Source organism: Lithobates pipiens, unplaced genomic scaffold (assembly GCF_037356315.1).
Source record: "Lithobates pipiens isolate NorthernLeopardFrog02 unplaced genomic scaffold, aLitPip1_a1.2 Scaffold_27, whole genome shotgun sequence".
NCBI classification, from domain to species: Eukaryota; Metazoa; Chordata; class Amphibia; order Anura; family Ranidae; genus Lithobates; species Lithobates pipiens.
In genome coordinates, this window is record NW_027507788.1 from 79,744,216 (window position 1) to 79,763,602 (window position 19,387).

The following is a 19,387-nucleotide window of genomic DNA, read 5'->3' on the forward strand; positions in this document are numbered from 1 at the left end:
GATGGTCATTATATCGCATCAGGGAGCCATTCTGAAAATGGTTATCCTGTTCTTGTTGTTAATAGGTTCTAGAGTCCCATTGGTTTCCTCTAGATTGGCCCCTACCACCTCTTCTATTACAGTTATTCCTCTACCTTTCTGTGATTGGGGCGGAGTGTGAAACCTGGCGTGTCTACCTCTATGTTGAGAGAGATGGCCTCTGATAATGTGCTCCCCCTCTAGGCATCTTAATGGATGTGTTTGAATATAGAGCATCACGCACAGTTAATACCGAAGGTGTTTTCATTGTCATTGGTAGTGATACTGAAATAGGTGGTCTCTTTCTGAGACTCAAAAATGCCATGGTATCAGAGTTACACCTACAACAGAATGTTGTTTTTCTGAAGAAATATATATCCGAGCATATGGTACCCAGAAGGTGACCCAGACTTGGAATCTTGGTTTAAATATTTCAATGAAGCAGGCACCAAATTCCTTGGCTTTTTTTTTATTTCCAGGAAAATAAATAGACTTCTGACGGATAGAGAAATTTAAGAAATAAAGGATAAACTTATAATTTAAAAATTCAACTGAATATAATGCTCTCTCTTCTAATCTCCAGTCCCATCTGGAGAAAGAGGATAGAGACCAAAAAATAAGAAACATAAGAAATATTCTAAAGATGTGGGTGATTATAAATCAGGAGTGGTTTTTGGGTGGCAGAAGCTTACTATATCCACCCCCCCATGCCTGAGGCCCCTACAACTGCTGACGTAGGTTCTGTGTATCCCACTAACGGTTTAGCTGGGGTGAGTGAATCTACTAATGCTGATTGAGATCTTCAAAGACGCCTAGAGGGAGAGCACATGATCACAGGGGCCATCTCTCTCAAAATAGAGGTAGACACCCCAGTTTTCACACTCCGTCCCAATCACAGAAAGGTAGAGGCAATAACCATAATAGAAGAGGTGGCAAGGACCAAACTAGAGGAAACCAAAGGGACTCTAGAACCTATTACCAACAAGAACAGGGTAACCATTTACAGAATAGCTCCCTCCCCGGTTCGATATAATGACCATCCAGTCTCTTATAACAAATTCTTGCCATTATAATCACCCCCCACCAGTAACCACGTATAATAGATTTTCTCCTCTTATGTGACACATATAATGATGATTAACAAACCTAGATGGAAGAGCAATACGAGCGACCCAGTGGACATTATCAATATGACCGTAATGCCGATGGAAATCAGGCTTTCCTTCGGGACATCCAAGAGAGAAAAAGGGCTCCTGACCCAAGAGGGGTTTCAGAGGGGGAGGCAAACTTAGAGAAAAAAGTACCACCTAATTGGCAAAGGAATATTTATTCTTAGTACTAAGGAACCAATCACAGAGGAACTAATGATTTTGGATAAGGGCCCCTTCAAAAAAATTAGATAAGTTTAACCACTTTAGCCCCGGACCAATTTTCAGCCTAAGGACCAGAGGTCTTTTTACAATTTCGCACTGCACTGCTTTAACTGGTAATTGTGCGGTCATGCAATGTTGTACCCAAACAAAATTTGCGTCCTTTTCTTCCCACAAATAGAGCTTTCTTTTGATGGTATTTGATTGCCTCTGCGATTTTTATTTTTTGCGATATAAATGGAAAAAGACAAAAAAATTTGTGAAAAAAAGATATTTTCTACTTTTTGTTATAAGAAAAATCGTATAAACTCAATTTTAGTCATACATTTAGGGCAAAATTTATTCAGCCACATGTCTTTAGTAAAAAAAATGTCAATAAGAGTATATTTAGCGCAAAAGTTATAGCGTCTACAAACTTGAGTACATTTTCTGGAATTTACACAGCTTTTAATTTATGACTGCCTCATTTCTTGAGGTGCTAAAATGGCAGGGCAGTACAACCCCCCCCCCCAAATTACCCCATTTTGGAAAGTAGACACCCCAAGGAAATTGCTGAGGGGCATGTTGAGCCCATTGAATATTTTTTTTTGTCCCAAGTGATTGAATAATGACAAAAAAAAAAAAAAAGTTTACAAATAGTTGTCACTAAATGATATATTGCTCACATATGCCATAGTTATATGTGGAATTGCACCCCAAAATATATTCTGCTGCTTCTTCTGAGTACGGGGAAACCACATATGTGGGACTTTTTGGGAGTAGACACCCCAAGCTATTTACTGAGAGGCATGTTGAGTCAATGAAATATTTTATATTTTGCCACAAGTTGCAGGAATATTAAATTTTTTTTTTTTTTTTGCACAAAGTTGTCACTAAATGATATATTGCTCACACATGCTATGGGCATAAGTCAAATTACACCCCAAACTAAATTCTGCTGCTTCTCCCGAGTACGGGGATACCACATGTGGGGGACTTTTTGGGAGCCTAGCCACGTACGGGACCCTGAAAACCAAGCACTGCCTTCCGGATTTAAATATAAAACGCTACCAAAAAAAACTGTTAGCGATCACAGGGATCAGGCCTGACTCTGCGATCGCTGTAGTTATGTGTTTAGTGTTTTGTAAGTGACAGCGATCGATCGATACTGCACTTGGGTGGGCTGGGCGGAGGGGCAAAACGCAGGTGCTAGCAGGTATCTGGGCTGATCCCGCTAACAATGCGTTTTTTTGGAACCCTAAACTGCTGGGGACGCTAGTATAGATCTGATCAGATCAGATATTGATCTGTTCAGATTCTATACCACTACGAGAGGTGTATGCTTTGCGCGTGGGTGTTAGCGGTACTGGCACTAACCTAGCGCTGCCTGGGGCGATGCAGACCCTGACCCTAAAACCTAATTGATATCACCCGCCAGGTGACCAGGGGGTTAAACCTTTATTGGGTAGTAAATGGTGGGTGCCCTGATGCTATAAAAAGCAAACTAACCTGAGTCACCCGTAACACTTATAAGGTGATCACTGGTGAAAGGGTTAACTAGGGGCAATCAGGGGGTTCAAATTTTTATTAGGTAGTATATGGGGGTCCCTGGCGCTATATAAAAACCTGACGGGGAACCTAAATAACTAACTGGCTAACCAGCGTCACCAGTGACACTTATGCGATGATCGCTGGTGAAAGGGTTAACTAGGGGCAATTAGGGGGTTAAAACCATTATTGGGTAGTATATGGGGGTACCTAGCGCTATAAAAACCTGGCGGTGAACCTAAAAAAATAACTAGCTACCTAGCGACACTAGTGACACTAATGCAGCGATCAGAAAAATGATCGCTTAGTGACACTGGCAAAAGGGGGTGAAAGGGTTAACTAGGGGCAATCAGGGGGTTAAAACCATTATTGGGTAGTATATCGGGGTACCTAGCGCTATAAAAACCTGGCGGTGAACCTAAAAAAATAACTAGCTACCTAGCGACACTAATGCAGCGATCAGAAAAATGATCGCTTAGTGACACTGGCAAAAGGGGGTGAAAGGGTTAACTAGGGGCAATCAGGGGGTTAAAACCATTATTGGGTAGTATATGGGGATACCTAGCGCTATAAAAACCTGGCGGTGAACCTACTAAAATAACTAGCTACTTAGCGGCACCAGTGACACTAATGCAGCGATCAGAAAAACTATCGCTTAGTGACACTGTCAAAAGGGGGTGAAAGGGTTAACTAGGGGCAATCAGGGGGTTAAAAACATTATTGGGTAGTATATCGGGGTACCTAGCGCTATAAAAACCTGGCGTGAACCTAAAAAGATAACTAGCTACCTAGCGACACTAATGCAGCGATCAGAAAAACAATCGCTTAGTGACACTGGCAAAAGGGGGTGAAAGGGTTAACTCTAAGGGCACTCAGGGGGTTAAACCTTTATTGGGGGGTGGTAGGGGGCTACCATGGACCTAACACTAACTGCCCTGACAGTTTTTACTTTTACAACTGACACTGAATGCAGTGATCAGTAAATAAATGATCACTGCAATCAGTGACACTGTGACTGGGAGGGGGGGCGGGGGGGATCGGGGGGCGATCGGGGGGGGGGGGGTTTGTGGGCCTAAGTGTGCCTACGTGTCAGTGTAGTGTTGGTGCACACTTACTTTTAGTCTTTTCCTCGTAGTCCGGTCAAAAAGACCGCCCCAAGGAGAATGACAGCACTTCCTCCCTGCCTGTGTATACAATACACAGTGGGAGGAAGCTTCTCATTCGCCAGGAGCGATCGAGAGGGGATGGCCAGAAACCAACGGCCGTCCCCTCATCCCGGATCGCTCCTGAAGCGAAACGGACCGCCGCATCCAGCGGGCGGGGGTCCGATCGGACCCCCCACCTGCTGGAAGGCAAGCACGTACATGTACATGCTTGTGCCTGTACATGCCATTGTGATGACGTACAATGGCATGTGGCGGTCGTTAAGTGGTTAATACATTTATAGACATTCAAAAATTTGAAAGAAAGATTAACATTCAACATTACCTTACGTCCAATCCCTTTTGGAACCCCCCACTAGCTGCCACCTCGGGAAGAGTCCACTCTGGATTGTCCAATCCATCTGTTCCTGTGGCCCCAGCCATTACTATATTTAAGGACTTGGTCCTCAAAGATTTAGTGGAATTACCATCTAAAAAAATCTATAGTCATCCCTTACCTACAAACAAGGGTGGGAGCATTGTCATACTGGACAGAACAGACTATGAAAACGAAATGTACAGGATCCTAAGTGACCAAGATACATAAAGAATTACCCAATAATACCACTTCTTTTAAAAAAAGAATTAGAAAAACTTGTCAAAAGGGGATATGATCAACATATCCTAAATAGAAAAGAAAGAGCATTCTTAGTACCTATTGCACCCAGAATTCCAATTATTTTCTACTTTCCCAAAATTCAGAAGGACTTGGTCCATGCCCCAGGACGTCCCATTGTGAGTGGCATCGACAGTCACTTCCTGCATTGGTTGTTATGTCGATTTCTATCTCCAATCATTAGTCAGACTCCTTCATACCTTAAGGACACCATTGGATTGCTGGAGAGTATAGATATACATGGAGACTAGATATTGGCCACTGCCGATGTGGCCTCTCTGTATACTTGCAGCACCATACATTAGGGATTGAAGCAGTTAGCCATTTTTTTAAGCCGTGATGATTCTCTCACCAAGCTACAGGGCAGTTAGGGATGAGCTTCGTGTTCGAGTCGAACATACGTTCGACTCGAACATCGGCTGTTCGTCCGTTCGGCGAAGTCCGAACATTTTGGTCCGTTCGCGCCAAATTCGTGTGGCGCTCACGGCCCACAATGCACTGCGATGGCGCAGTGCATTGCTGGCTCATGATTGGCCAAGCATGCACTGTGACCCCGCATTTTTGGCCAATCGCAGCGCCAGCAGCGAGGAGAGCCATGATTGGCTACAGGCAGGATGCCTGTGGCCAATCATAGCTCAGGCTGTGTAGTGCACGCCCCACACTATATAAGGCCGCCAGCGCGGCGGCCTTGTGTAGTGTGTTGGCGTCTGAAGCAGTGGGTGTTCTGTGTACCTTCAACACAGTACACACCGATCGTTTTCGGACGATTTTCGATCTTGCTGTTTTGTAGTGGTTGTTGTCTGCGTGCCCTGACCGCAGTATACACCGCTATATTCACCTCACCTATATAGCTAGTGATCTATCTTTTATAATAGAGCTTGCAGTCAGTAGTGTTAGGAGCTTGTGCGTGCTGTCTGCGTGCTCTGTACCCAGTACATACCGCTATATCCACCTACATAGCTGTTCTCTATTTGAGCCCACTTGCCATCTGCAGGAGTTATTGGAAGTTGTGTGTGCCTCCAGCACAGCACAGTATACATCTGTATATACCCCTTTATCTCTGGTGTTCTATAATAAAGGCATCTGCAGGAGTTAGTGGGTGTTCTGTGTACCTTAAACACAGTACACACCGATCGTTTTCGGACGATTTTCGATCTTGCTGTTGTGTAGTGGTTGTTGTCTGCGTGCCCTGACCGCAGTATACACCGCTATATTCACCTCACCTATATAGCTAGTGATCTATCTTTTATAATAGAGCTTGCAGTCAGTAGTGTTAGGAGCTTGTGCGTGCTGTCTGCGTGCTCTGTACCCAGTACATACCGCTATATCCACCTACATAGCTGTTCTCTATTTGAGCCCACTTGCCATCTGCAGGAGTTATTGGAAGTTGTGTGTGCCTCCAGCACAGCACAGTATACATCTGTATATACCCCTTTATCTCTGGTGTTCTATAATAAAGGCATCTGCAGGAGTTAGTGGGTGTTGTGTGCCTCTAGCACAATATACACTACCCAACTTCTTTTTTACCCAACTTCCTTCAGGCCATTACCATGTCTGGAAGGCCAGCAAGGAGAGGCAGACAGGCGCGAGCCGATAAAAGAGGGCAAGCAGGCTCTGTGTCTAGAGACAACAGTGCTGGTCGTGGACGCGGTGCATTGTCATCAGCACGTGGCCATGGGACACGCTTGTCCTTCTTTTCGGCAGCTGGACATGTTGAGCCGCAACATGCCAACGACTTGGTAGAGTGGATGACCAAGCCCTCTTCATCCTCCTCATCCTCTCTCACCCTGTCTCAGGGTACTAGCAAAGCAGCTGCCAATGCATCGTCTTCCCTCCTCTCAATGTCATCATCAGTGACTCCTTCCCTAGACCCACCACGTCCTCCTGAGGAGTCTCCTGAACTCTTTGAGCACAGTGTTGGGTACATGCTCCAGGAGGATGCCCAGTGTTTTGTGGGCTCTGATGATGACACTCAGCTAGAGGAAGGCAGTAGCGTGAGCGCAGAGAGAGGGGATGCTCAAGAAGGACAGCAATCTGGCAGTCATGTTCCACAAGCTGCAGCATACTGCCAGGTTTGCTACAGCGATGAAGAGGGAGGGGATGATGAGGGCACTGACTCCACGTGGGTGCCTGGAAGGAGAGAGGAGGAGGAGGAGGAGGCACATGTCCAATGAGGCAGGATGCCCTCCGGGGGCCAGCTTAGGGGCAGCACACCGACTGAATCACACCGCAGAGCTCCGCCTGTGCAGGGCGCTGCCTCTGCGCGTTATTCTAAAAGTTCTTTGGTGTGGGCCTTTTTTGAGACGAGTGCATCAGATCGCACCGCTGCTATTTGCAACATATGTCTCAAGCGTATCTCGCGTGGCCAAAACATCAGCCGCTTTGGCACCACATGCTTGACCAGACATATGTTTACCTGCCATGCAGCTCGTTGGCAAGCGTACCTCAAAGACCCACACCAAAGAACAAAGCGGACCTCTCCTTGCTCCTCATCAGCTGGCATCTCCAACCCCACTAGACCTTCAGTCCTCTCTGAAACCTGCTCTGAGAGGAATGAAGGTGTAGAATTAGGTGTGTCACAGCCAAGTGCTTCCGGGAACTCTGCTAGTGGTACACCCACGTCCGATTATAGCAGGCAAATGTCCCTGCCCCAGCTGCTGGACCGGCAAAAGAAGTTCACTCCCAGCCATCCACATGCCCAGCGGTTGAATGCTAGCTTGGCTAAATTGCTAGCACTTCAACTGTTGCCTTTTCAGTTGGTAGACTTGGCCCCCTTCCGTGAGTTTGTACAATGTGTGGTTCCTCAGTGGCAGGTCCCCAAACGCCACTTTTTCTCACGGAAGGCGATTCCGGCTCTCTACCGGCATGTGGAAGGCAATGTCCTTGCCTCGCTGGACAGGGCGGTCAGCGGTAAGGTGCATATTACCGCTGACTCATGGTCCAGCAGGCATGGACAGGGACGTTACCTGTCTTTCACGGCCCATTGGGTCACTCTTCTGGCAGCTGGGAAGGATGCAGGACAAGGTACAGTAGTGTTGGAGGTTGTTCCGCCACCACGCCTCCAAAATGCTACTATTGGTTGTGACACACCTCTCTCCTCCACCCCCTCCTCTTCTTCTTCCTCCATGGCCTCTTCCAGTGCTCTGTCCTCAGAACCAGCGGTGCTTCGTAGGCGTTCCAGGGGCTACGCAAGTACGCAGGCAAAACGATGCCATGCCGTGCTTGCGCTGGTTTGTTTGGGGGACAGGAGCCACACTGGGGCGGATGTTTTGTCAGCTCTGCAGGGGCAGGCCGAGAGGTGGTTGACGCCACGCCAGCTTAAGCCAGGAATGGTGGTTTGTGACAATGGCACCAACCTCCTCTCCGCCCTCCGACAGGGACAACTGACCCATGTGCCCTGTGTAGCTCACGTCCTTAACCTGGTGGTGCAGTGGTTCTTGGGCAGGTACCCCGGCTTACAGGATGTCCTGAAGAAGGCCAGGAAAGTCTGTGTGCATTTCCGCCGATCATTTAATGCCTGTGCTCGGCTGGCTAAGCTCCAAAAGGAGTTGAACCTGCCCAAGAACCACCTTATATGTGACATGCCCACCAGGTGGAACTCAACGTTGGCCATGCTGCAGCGGCTGCACACGCAGCAGAGAGCCATCAATGAGTACCTGTGCTACAACGGCACCAGGACAGGGTCAGGGGAGCTCGGTTTTTTCTCACCACGCCAGTGGGGCATGATCAGGGATGCATGCACTGTCCTGTCACCGTTTGAGGAGGCCACAAGGATGGTGAGCAGTGACAGTGCATGCATCAGTGACACTGTACCTCTTGTCCACCTCTTGGAGCATACGCTGCGTGGAATAATGGACAGGGCACTTGAGGCAGAACAGAGGCAGGAAGAGGAGGACTTCCTTGCCTCTCAAGGCCCCCTTTATCCAGACAGTGTTCCTGCTGTGCCACCCATTACACAGGAAGAGGATGAGGTGGAGGAAGAGGAGGAGGAGGATGATTGTGTCAGCATGGAGGTGGAGGCTGGCACTCAGCAGCAGCAGCAGTCTTGTAGGGATGATTTACAGTCCCAAGAAACACGTGGACTTGTACGTGGCTGGGAGGAGGTAGCTGCGAATCATGTTGTCCTTAGTGACCCAGAGGACTCCGGACCGAATGCCTCAGCTAACCTACGCTGCATGGCCTCCCTGATCCTGCAAAGCCTGCGGAAGGATCCTCGTATTCTTCGGATCAAGGAGAGGGACCATTACTGGCTGGCCACTCTCCTTGATCCACGGTACAAGGGTAAGGTTGCCGACCTTATCTTGCCATCGCAGAGGGAGCAGAGGATGAGACATCTCCGGGAGGCCTTGCAGAAAGGTCTGTGCAACGTGTTCCCAGAGACTGGGAGGTTACAAACTCCTGGTCCTGGACAACGTGTTGCTGAGGCATCGGTCAGAAGGAGCGTGGAGAAGGTGGCCTTCTGACTGATGCTTTCAGACAATTTTTTAGTCCGCAGCCCCAAGGTATGATCGGTTCCAGCACCCATCGCCAGCGTCTGATTTACATGGTGCAGGAATACCTAGGGGCAAGGTCAGACTTGGACACCTTTCCCACCGAAAATCCTCTGGCTTACTGGGTCTTGAGGATGGATCACTGGCCAGAGCTTGCACAGTATGCAATTGAGCTACTGGCCTGTCCTGCATCCAGCGTTCTATCGGAACGCACCATCAGTGCTGCTGGTGGCTTTGTTACCGATCACAGGGTGCGCCTGTCCACCGAATCAGTTGATCGACTGACCTTCATCAAGATGAATCAGTCTTGGATCACCCACAGCTACCAAGCACCTGAAGCTGATTTAACAGAATAATTTGTTTTGAAATATCACATGCCTTCAAGACTGCCTATGCTGATGCTGAGTGACTGTCCTGTTATGTTGATTGTCTATCCTCTTCCTCCTCCGCTGATATGTTGGAAGAACATTTCTGGTTCTGGGTGATGCCATCAGCCCAATTTTTCTGCCCCTGTTTAACAGGGGCGTTTAAGTACAATTTTTGATGCAATGCTTTGCAGCAGGGCTAATTCCTGCAATAAAACTAGAGTATATGGGAGAGGTTGCAGTGTGGTGGCACCAGCACCAGTGCCTAAGGCCAAATTTTTCTGCCCCTGTTTAACAGGGACATGTAATTACAATTCTTGATATATTTCACAGGAGGGCCCCTTCCTGTGCCCACCCAGAGTAACGGTGAGGACTTATAGTGTTGTGGCACCAGCAACGCAACCACCAAATGTCAATTTTTCTACCACTGTTCAACAATGGCATGTAATTACAATTCTTGATATAATCGTTCACAGCAGGGCGCTCCAGCGCCCAGCAAGAGTCACTTTGAGGGCTTACAATGTTGTGGCAAAACCAACACCTTGTTCCGCCATTTCTGCAGAGCATATAGGGCAGGCCCCTACTTTAAAACATCCAACTTACAAACATCTCCTACTTGCAAACGGAAGGAGACAACAGCAAGTGAGATGAAAAAAGATGGACGACAAAACAAATTATACAGGGGTGATAACCCTTCCCTATGTTTTCCAAAAAGCTTAAAAATAGTTTTTTTGACTGGAGCTACACTTTAAAAATGTACCAGTTGAAAATTACAAACAGATTCAACTTAACACAACAAACCTACACAGTCCCTGTCTTGTTTGCACCGCCTGTATACTGCAGTTCTGAGTATATAGGGCCTGGGGGCCACACGCATTTCCTTTTTTAAATATGGGTACAGGGTTCCCCTTAATATGCGTACAAGACCCAAATAGGCTGGTAATGGGCAGGGAGGGCTACCCATGCTATTTTTCTCAATGATTTTCAACCATATTGCAGGAACCAGATATAACATTAAAACCGCAAGCAGTTTTAAATGGTGTTATTTCCGTTTAATGTCATTTTGTGCAGGGACTGTTCTAAACACGGGAAACACGTGGCACTTCACAGGCATCCTACAGACACCCCCCAGGCACCATATTTAAAGGAATATTTCACTTTTTTTTCACTTTAATCGTCATTAAAATCAGTGCTCCCGCCAAAACGGCCATTTTTAAAAACATTTTAGGCATTGACCCATGTCCCCTGGGGCAGGAGCCAGGTCCCCAAACCCTTTTTAGGACAGTATCTTGCATATTAGCCGTTAAAATTAGCACTTTTAATTTCGAACGTTCGAGTCCCATAGACTTCAATGGGGTTCTAACGTTCGTACGAATTTGGGGTCCGTTCGAAAGTTCTGGTGCGAACCGAACCGGGGGGGTGTTCGGCTCATCCCTAAGGGCAGTTATGTTATAGAGCTATTGGAGTTCGCTACTAAACATAATTAATTTTGATTCAACCATAGAATTTTTTTTCAACAGAAAGGCTTCGCTATGGATGCAAAATTTGCCCCTAGTCTCACCAATTTATTTATGGCTAAGTGGGAGAAGGATGTCGTCTATTCTGAGGACAGACCATCACTAGTCTTGTGGGCTAGATATATAGACAACAGCCTCCTCCTATGGGATGGCAGCCCAGAATTTTTAAAAAAATTTATATCCTTTTTAAATATGAATGACCAAAGTATCTCTGACTTATAAATTTCGTTTTACAAAAATCCACTTTTTGGCTCTTGAGATTGAGATTAGTTCATGCCAATTTAAATTCTGAATGTATTTCAAACCAACTGACCATAATAGCTTTATCCCCACAGATAGCTGCCATCATAGATCTATGCTCCGCTCGGTCTCACGCAGCCAGTTTCTGCAGTTAAGCAGGAATTGTACTGATACTGGGACTTTCAAAACACAAGCTTTAGCAATGAATGCCACATGTATGGGAGTCTGATGAGGCTGCACACCCTGATACAAAATGTTTAAACGTAAGTGGAGAATTCCTCATGGGGCTTTTTAGCAGCAATTAGGAGTAAAAAGATATTTTTTCCATAAAAAATATTAATTTTATTCATTAAGAGACAATTGGACATCAATACAATACAAAAGTTAAAATATGAGCTCTGGTGTACACAATGCGAGACAGTTTGGACTAAGAAGGGGAAGCAAACAGTAGATAGTGCCATGTGATATAACTGCTAAACAATATACATCAGAGGGTACTCCCTCACAATGTTGATGAATTATAATTATACTATCCGATGTTTATAAAATGCCCCAATGCATTTCGACCTTAGAGGTTGTGGTCTTCTTCAGGGAGTTCTTACATTTCCCTTCCACCGAGACAGCTCGCTTATCCAGAGACTTCTTTGTTTGTACTCTGAGTCACTCTGTGGATAGTAAGGAAAGGAACAAAGAGCAACAAAGACCTGAAGTGTGCCAGGGTCACATGGTCAGTATGCCTAAAAGGGGGCATACCCAAGTATGAAATGTAATGAATGAAATGAATGAAATGAAAAGAAAAAGTCAATGGGTGGGTGGGACACAAGAGCCAACGTCCACGAGAGGAGGAGGCAGAGGAGGGCAGGCTTTATGCAGCCTGACTCCTCCTACAAATACAGGTTGACCTGCGGTCAGCCTTACACTTGTACTCAGAGTCACTCTGTGGATAGTAAGGAAAGGAACAAAGAGCAACAAAGAACAAAGACCTGAAGCGTGCCAGGGTCACGTGGTCAGTATGCCTAAAAGGGGGCAAAAAATAACACAGTAGGATGAAAGCTCAACAACCAGATTACAGTGAATAACGTCTAACCTGGGGTGGCGGCAAATGAGGTATGTATTTAATGTATTTAGCTGCAGAAAAGGAAGTGCTAGGAAAGGCAGTAGAAGACCAACCCAGCGTTAGACAAATGTAACACTAACATGCTTGGTATAAAACCAACACCAAGCACCACACCTTGCCAGAACCTGACAACAATGCCACCCCCAAATGCCACGTCTTGCGAGCATGCAGATGTAACAGAAAGGGCCGGGGTGCCAATCAGTAGATTGGCTAAAGAAAGTGAGACCCTGGGCCAGAAACACCACTCCCCTGGCTTTAATCCAGCTATAGCACCCCCTTGAGCCCCAAGCCGATAACCAACGCAAAAGGAGACCTGAGAGTATGTCAAAACATCATGAAAATAAACCCACAATGAAAATCAGCTGAGCACAGCAGGGAGTCTACACCGCTGGAACCCTGGATGGCTTCAAATTAAGTGCAGAAAAATAAAACAACCTGACGGATCATACAACGTGAAATGCTGAGACTTAACTCGATACGCCCAGAAAGTGCTGAGGGCTGATACAAGCCGGAGGAGGCAAAAAAGGAAACAAAAACAAAACAGAAAAGCAAATAGGAACTGGATGTTAACCATCAGGACTGAAAACCCAACCTGGAAAGCCCAGAAAACATGCCAAGCAGTGTCATGAGCCTTCCTGGTATTTAAAATAAAACCCAATGATCAAGGCTGCTGCGCCAGCCAAATGGAAAACCAATCCACCACAACTGGAACTGAAAGAAAGTGCGACGCTGGTACCTGCTTCTGAGACCCAAGCCTACAGATACTGGCCCGGGCCCCGAGATCCACAAAAGCCCCTGAGCCAGTAGAAGCTGCGGAGCAGCAAAAGACTGACTAACCAAACGTACTATACCCCAGCGCAACTCCTGGCCAGACACAGCTAGGAAAATTAAAGATAGTGAGGAATGACACCCAACTGGTCAGGAACACAACTAGCGAGAGAACCGTGCGCAGACAAAGAAAACCTGCGACAAGAACGTAACCTGCGAGAAGTAAATGTGACTGAACGAGAAACATGAGTAGCGTGATCTGATAACTGTGAGCAGCATAAGAACCGAGGCTGCTAGAAAACACAACCTGCCTAGGAAATGCAGGTTGCATGAGAAACGCGAATCGATGAAACCACAAGAGAAAACCCTGGGGGTACACGAGAGAAAACCCTGGGGATACATGAGAGAAACCTGAAAAACGAGAGAAACCTGAAAAACGAGAGAAACCTGAAAAACGAGAGAAACGTGACATAGCATGAGAAACATAACATTGCATGAGAAACCTAAATTGCATGAGAAACCTAAATTGCATGAGAAACTAACTGCATGAGGAACGTGAGTTTAGAACAAAATGTGAGTGGTGTAAGAACAGATGAGAAGACTTGCCACCGACCAAGCCAATTAAAAACGATCACCTCAATCTGTTAAACCCATAGGCGTGATGGGTAACCCACGGTGGAAGAACACGGACAACCCAACTGTGTGTGACAACCAGAAAACGTAACAACCCGCCCGTGACACAACAAAACCCCTAGTACCCGACAAGTAAAGGACGTAGGACCTAAGTGTAAGGACCAACAGCGCATGAATGTGAACCTGATAACACCACCCTAATGAATGCAGAAGTAAGCCCGAGCAACCTGCCGCGCTAAGACAGGAAATTAAAAACGAACACTCAGGGCTAAGGTACCCACAGACCGTGGTGGGTATAAGTAAAAGGTGTAACGGTGAACGTATACGTATGATGTGTGGACTACAGGCGAGAAGATTGTGGGACGAGAATCAATTAACAACGAAACCTCAGCCCGTATGGACCTGTAAACGTGACAGATCCTGGATGTAAGTACCAGCTAACGAGAATGTCACAAACGAAGGGCAACATGAAACATACGACACATGGGAAAACGTAACCACATGGGAAAACATGAACATGGGAAAGACGTAAGAAACATGGGGAAAAATATGAGAAACACGGAAAACTTATGAAAACATAAAAGTTGGCTGAGACACATAAATAGCATCAGACCAGTAAAATACAACAGATACGATAGCATGAAACCATAAAATCGCACGAGAAAACCATGACCACATGAAATGTCAACACCCAAATTTGCCTGAGAATCGTAAATGCGTAAACCGTAATCGCATAAAGCCGTAAATTGCAAAAAAATTAAGTTGCGTAACGACCCGTAAATTGCATGAGAAACCGTAAATTGCATTAGACTGTAAAATAGCATGAGAAACCGTAAATTGCAGCATGAACACTGGGAGAGAAATCAAAGGGAGAGCACTTACCCACTTCAGTCACAATGATTCAGAAGAGCTCACTGATTGTTGGCAAATGCCTTACATTTGCTCGTTTTTTTTTTTTTTTTCTAAAACACCAGCCCAACAAAGTTATATTGAGGACATCTTAGGTCATAATGTTTAAAATATTCAAAACTTCTCTGTATCGAGTCAAAGACAGATAATCTGTTATCCAAAGATCCAAAGCATAAGCCAATATTAGTTGCCTGATGATTACTAACAACATATACAAATGGACTTATTTGTCAAAAACGTTCTAGTTCCTTCTAGTGCTCTTGTGCTGAAAACATTCAGTATACGTGAGCTGCTTGCCTTCCAAGGATTTCCAGTTCTGTTCTGCCAGTCTTCAGATTCACACACTGTCACTGTCTCACTGCCCAGCAAGGCAAACAGCTAAAGTTTTAGAATGCCAAGGGTGCAGATTTGTCCCTCAACACACTCTGGTACCACACGGGGGAAGCCTGTGCTGAAACCTCCCTCCCCCTCCCCTCCAGCAGAGGCAGCTGGAGAAGGAGGCGGGTGGGAGAAAGGCTCCCTCGTGGAGACAGGAGCCGCCGGTGTTCTGCCTAATAGAGCCCGGCCATCACATAGTGTCCGCTCCGTACTGCGCATGCGCAGTACGGAGCAGACGAAGCTTCGGAAAATCTCCGAAGCTGAACGGCGCCTGCGCCGTGAGTGGAGGTGGTAGCCCCACCATCCGAGCGGACATAGGGTTGTGAATTTTAGAGGGCCCCTCGCGGGCGAGCTTCGCTCGCCACGCTTCGGGCTCGGCCTTGCTGCGCTCGGCTCTTTTTTATTCTAACTCTATGTCCACTTGGATAGTGGGGATAGAACCTGGACTCACGGCGCAGGCGCCATTCATCCTCGGCAATTTTCGGAATCTGTGTTCCTGTGTACTGCGCATGCGCAGTACACAGCGGACACTATCAGATGGAGGACACTATTTGACAAGACACCGGCAAACCCCCCCTCCCCAGTTAGAACCACACGGGGGAAGCCTGTGGCTGGCACCTCCCTCCCCCCTCCGGCAGCGGGAGAAAGAGGCAGGCAGGAGAAGGAGGCGGGTGGGAGACGGGCTCGTGGAGACCAGCACTGCGGGCGAACCCCCCCCCCCCCCCGGAAAAACCACATGGGGGAAGCCTGTGCCGAAACCTCCCTCATCCCCCCACTCCAGCAGAGGCAGCCAGAGAAGGAGGCGGGCGGGAGAAAGGCTCCCCCGTGCAGACAGAAGCTGCCGGCGGGTGAACCCCCCCCCGGAGGAACAACTGGAAGAAAAAAGGGCGACTGAGATAGACGCCCACGAGCGGAGCCGGCGGGGGCCAAAAACACCCCTGTCCACGAGCGCCAGAGCAGCCGAACGTCCTCCTCTGATCCGCCGGAAGTGACGTCAGCACGAGAGCCAACGTCCATGAGAGAAGGAGGCAGAGGAGGGCAGGCTTTATGCAGCCTGACTCCTCCTACAAATACAGGCTGACCTGCGATCAGCCTTACACTAAAAAGCACAGAAGAAAATAAAGAATTCCCCCAATGATGTTCCTGAACCCTGCTTGGGAATTGCACTCACCTCTGCCCCAAGGGGAGAACAGCCCCGGCCCATGAGGCTTGCAAGTGGTCACAGGTGCCCCCCATAGGGGAAACTCAGAGACCAAAACACCTGATTATTTTGTAGGAATTATTTAAGCACGACAACCGCAATTGGATGCGCAGTTTTAGTCTGTTCCAATTAGGAGCATGCAGCTACCATGTCCAAGAGTCTGAGAAAAAATGTGTGCTCACATCAGGGATTAGTTTACATTACATTGGAGAGGTTATTCATCTTGCTCGCCATCTCAGTCCATCTGGCTCTTCGTCTCAATCCTTTTGGAGGGCTATCCTTTTGGAGTGGCATTGTGAGGGACCACTGGAGTTTATACACCTAACCGAAGGTCTTATGCGTTGAGGCCGTTATCCCCTGCTATGTCACACCACAAGTCTGATTGACTCATTAGGCGTCTTTTCGGTAAGCCTTATACTTATTGGTGGTGGATCGTCTATAGAAAACTTTTCTGCACAACCCCATATTTGAAGTCACAGTGATGTTTTACCCATCCATTTATGGACTCTGAATTACTTTTGGATTTTTGTTTCATTGTCATTATGTTCATTTGTTTTATTTTATTCACTTGACTGTGTATAAATTAGAGATATGTCACTTTAAGTATTACATTGAGTGTCATGGCCCTTTAAGATTTGTTCTCACCAATTAGCCTTGTATATTGTGTACATTTATGCAATCACATTTTTTTCACAAGTTTTTTTTTTACCATATAAGGAGTTCACATATTGGGTACACCTTGCACACATATTCAGTCTTGGTTTATTCTAAGACAGTATATCAGCACTGCACTTATTTATGGTTTTTCACGTAGCAACTAATCCTTTGCTGTGCCGGCTGCTATCTAAAAACGTAAAGAGAAAGTGCGGTATAGTTGTTTTGTTTTTAAGCACCAACATTGGGACTTGGCTTCATACCACAGGATCATATGTGTGTGGGGTTAATACCTGCAGATTTTATACTAAATATTCCAAAAAACAGTGTGGTAAAATCATGCTCCAATGGTAAGGAATTCAAGATTAGAGATCTTATTAACTGTGGGACTAATAATGTAATTTATGCTGTGGAATGCACTTTTTGTAAGCGTTAGTATATAGGTTGCACTATACGCCCACTTAGAACACACATTAGTGAGCATTACCATGAAGGGTCCTATTCGAATGAGAAAGGACTCTCCAATGTGTCAAAGTATTTTAAGCATGTACAGTTGTGCTCATAAGTTTACATACCCTGGCAGAATTCATGATTTCTTCCCCATTTTTCAGAGAATATGAATGATCACACAAAATTCTTTCACTCAGGCCGCGTACACACGCGGGGACTGTTCGCTCAACTTTGTTCGTCAAACAGTTTCAGCGGACAGTCCGCTCAAAATTAGCATGGACGGACATGGCCACACACGGCGAACGAACAGTCCGCTGAAACCGTGCGCGATGACGTACGTCACGTACGACGGGACTAGAAACAGGAAGTACAAGACACAGCAAAGCACCCTTTGGGCTCCTTCTGCTGACTTTGCGTTAGTAGAAGTTTGGTTAGAGACGATTCGCGCTTTTTAGACTTCAGCTTAATTTGTCCGTTCACTGCGGCGCAGTCTACCTGTGAGGTTTATATCTGCCTTTCGGTAGTTGTACCTGTTATTAGGCGCTTCTGGTCCGCTCGTTTCTGTGTTTCAGGTCGTTCTTCATAGGTCTGGCTGTTCTTCAGTGCGTTCAGTTGAGCTTGTCTGTCCAGCCGACCGTTTCAAAGCCATGGAGAGTGGACGTACTCGGGAACGAGTTCGTGCTATATTGGGGCTTGGTGTTTTAGTTGTTATGAATTGTTTTTATTTAATGACTATTTTTTTTTTTTTTTTCCCCTGTGTTTGACTCCCCAGTGTCCTTCCACGCCACAGGAATGGCAGACTGTGGCTTCCCAATTCGCTGCCCGTTGGGACTTTCCCAACTGCGGAGGGGCGATCGACGGGAAACATGTGAGGATTGTGCCCCCACCCCATTCGGGGTCCTACTATTGGAACTATAAGGGGTTCCATAGTGTGGTGCTAATGGCGGTGGTGTCGGCACAATGTGACTTTCTTTATGTGGATGTGGGGAAGAACAGCCGGATGTCTGACGGAGGAGTCTTTAGGCAGACCGAGTTCTGCCACCGTCTCATCACTGGTGGCCTGGACTTGCCACCAGATGCCGAGAATGTGGAGGGTCTACCGTTTGTGTTTCTGGCTGATGAAGCATTCGGTCTGAGTGAACATCTTATGAAACCCTTCCCCCAAAGGACCCTCACCCCGGAGAGGAGGGTTTTTAATTACCGGCTGGCCAGAGCAAGAAGGGTTGTGGAGAGTGCCTTTGGCATTATGGCCAGCCGGTTCCGTCTGTTACTGACAGCCATCAACCTTTCAGAATATAAACTGAACTATGTGATTCTGTGCTGCTGCATTCTGCACAATTGTCTACGTAAATGTTCAGGTAACCAGTACCTGCAGCCTATTGGGCCTGAGGCCGGACTCATATTTCCAGAACTGACAGGGCTGGATCATGCCCTTCCTGGCTTAGCCCCCCAAACAGCACGTGAGGTGCGTGACCGCTATGTCAGCTATTTTAATGATAGGGGGGCTATTCCAATGCCAGCTGAGCAATAAAAATGTATTTTTCTTGAAATATGTCTTGTCTGTTCAAATTTTTAAGTTTGGTTCTTGTTTGCTTTTCACGTTGCTTGTCTCCTACATTGTCCTAATTCAGGGATATGCAATTGGCCAACCTCCAGCTGGTGCAAAACTACAAGTCAATCATGTCCCTGGGTCTCATGCTTGTGGCTGTCAGTCTTGCTATGCTTCATGGGACTTGTAGTTCTGCAACAGCTGGATTTCCACTAATTGCATATTCCTGTCCTAGTGCATTTGTATTGCAAAGTGGTTTTTGACAATAGGAAATAAGGCCCTTTGTGACAGAAAACACAAAATGACTTCCCAAACTGGTATTGAGTATTGAAAGAAGTAGACACACACACACATCTTTTTTTTGATTTTTTAATAGTGCACAT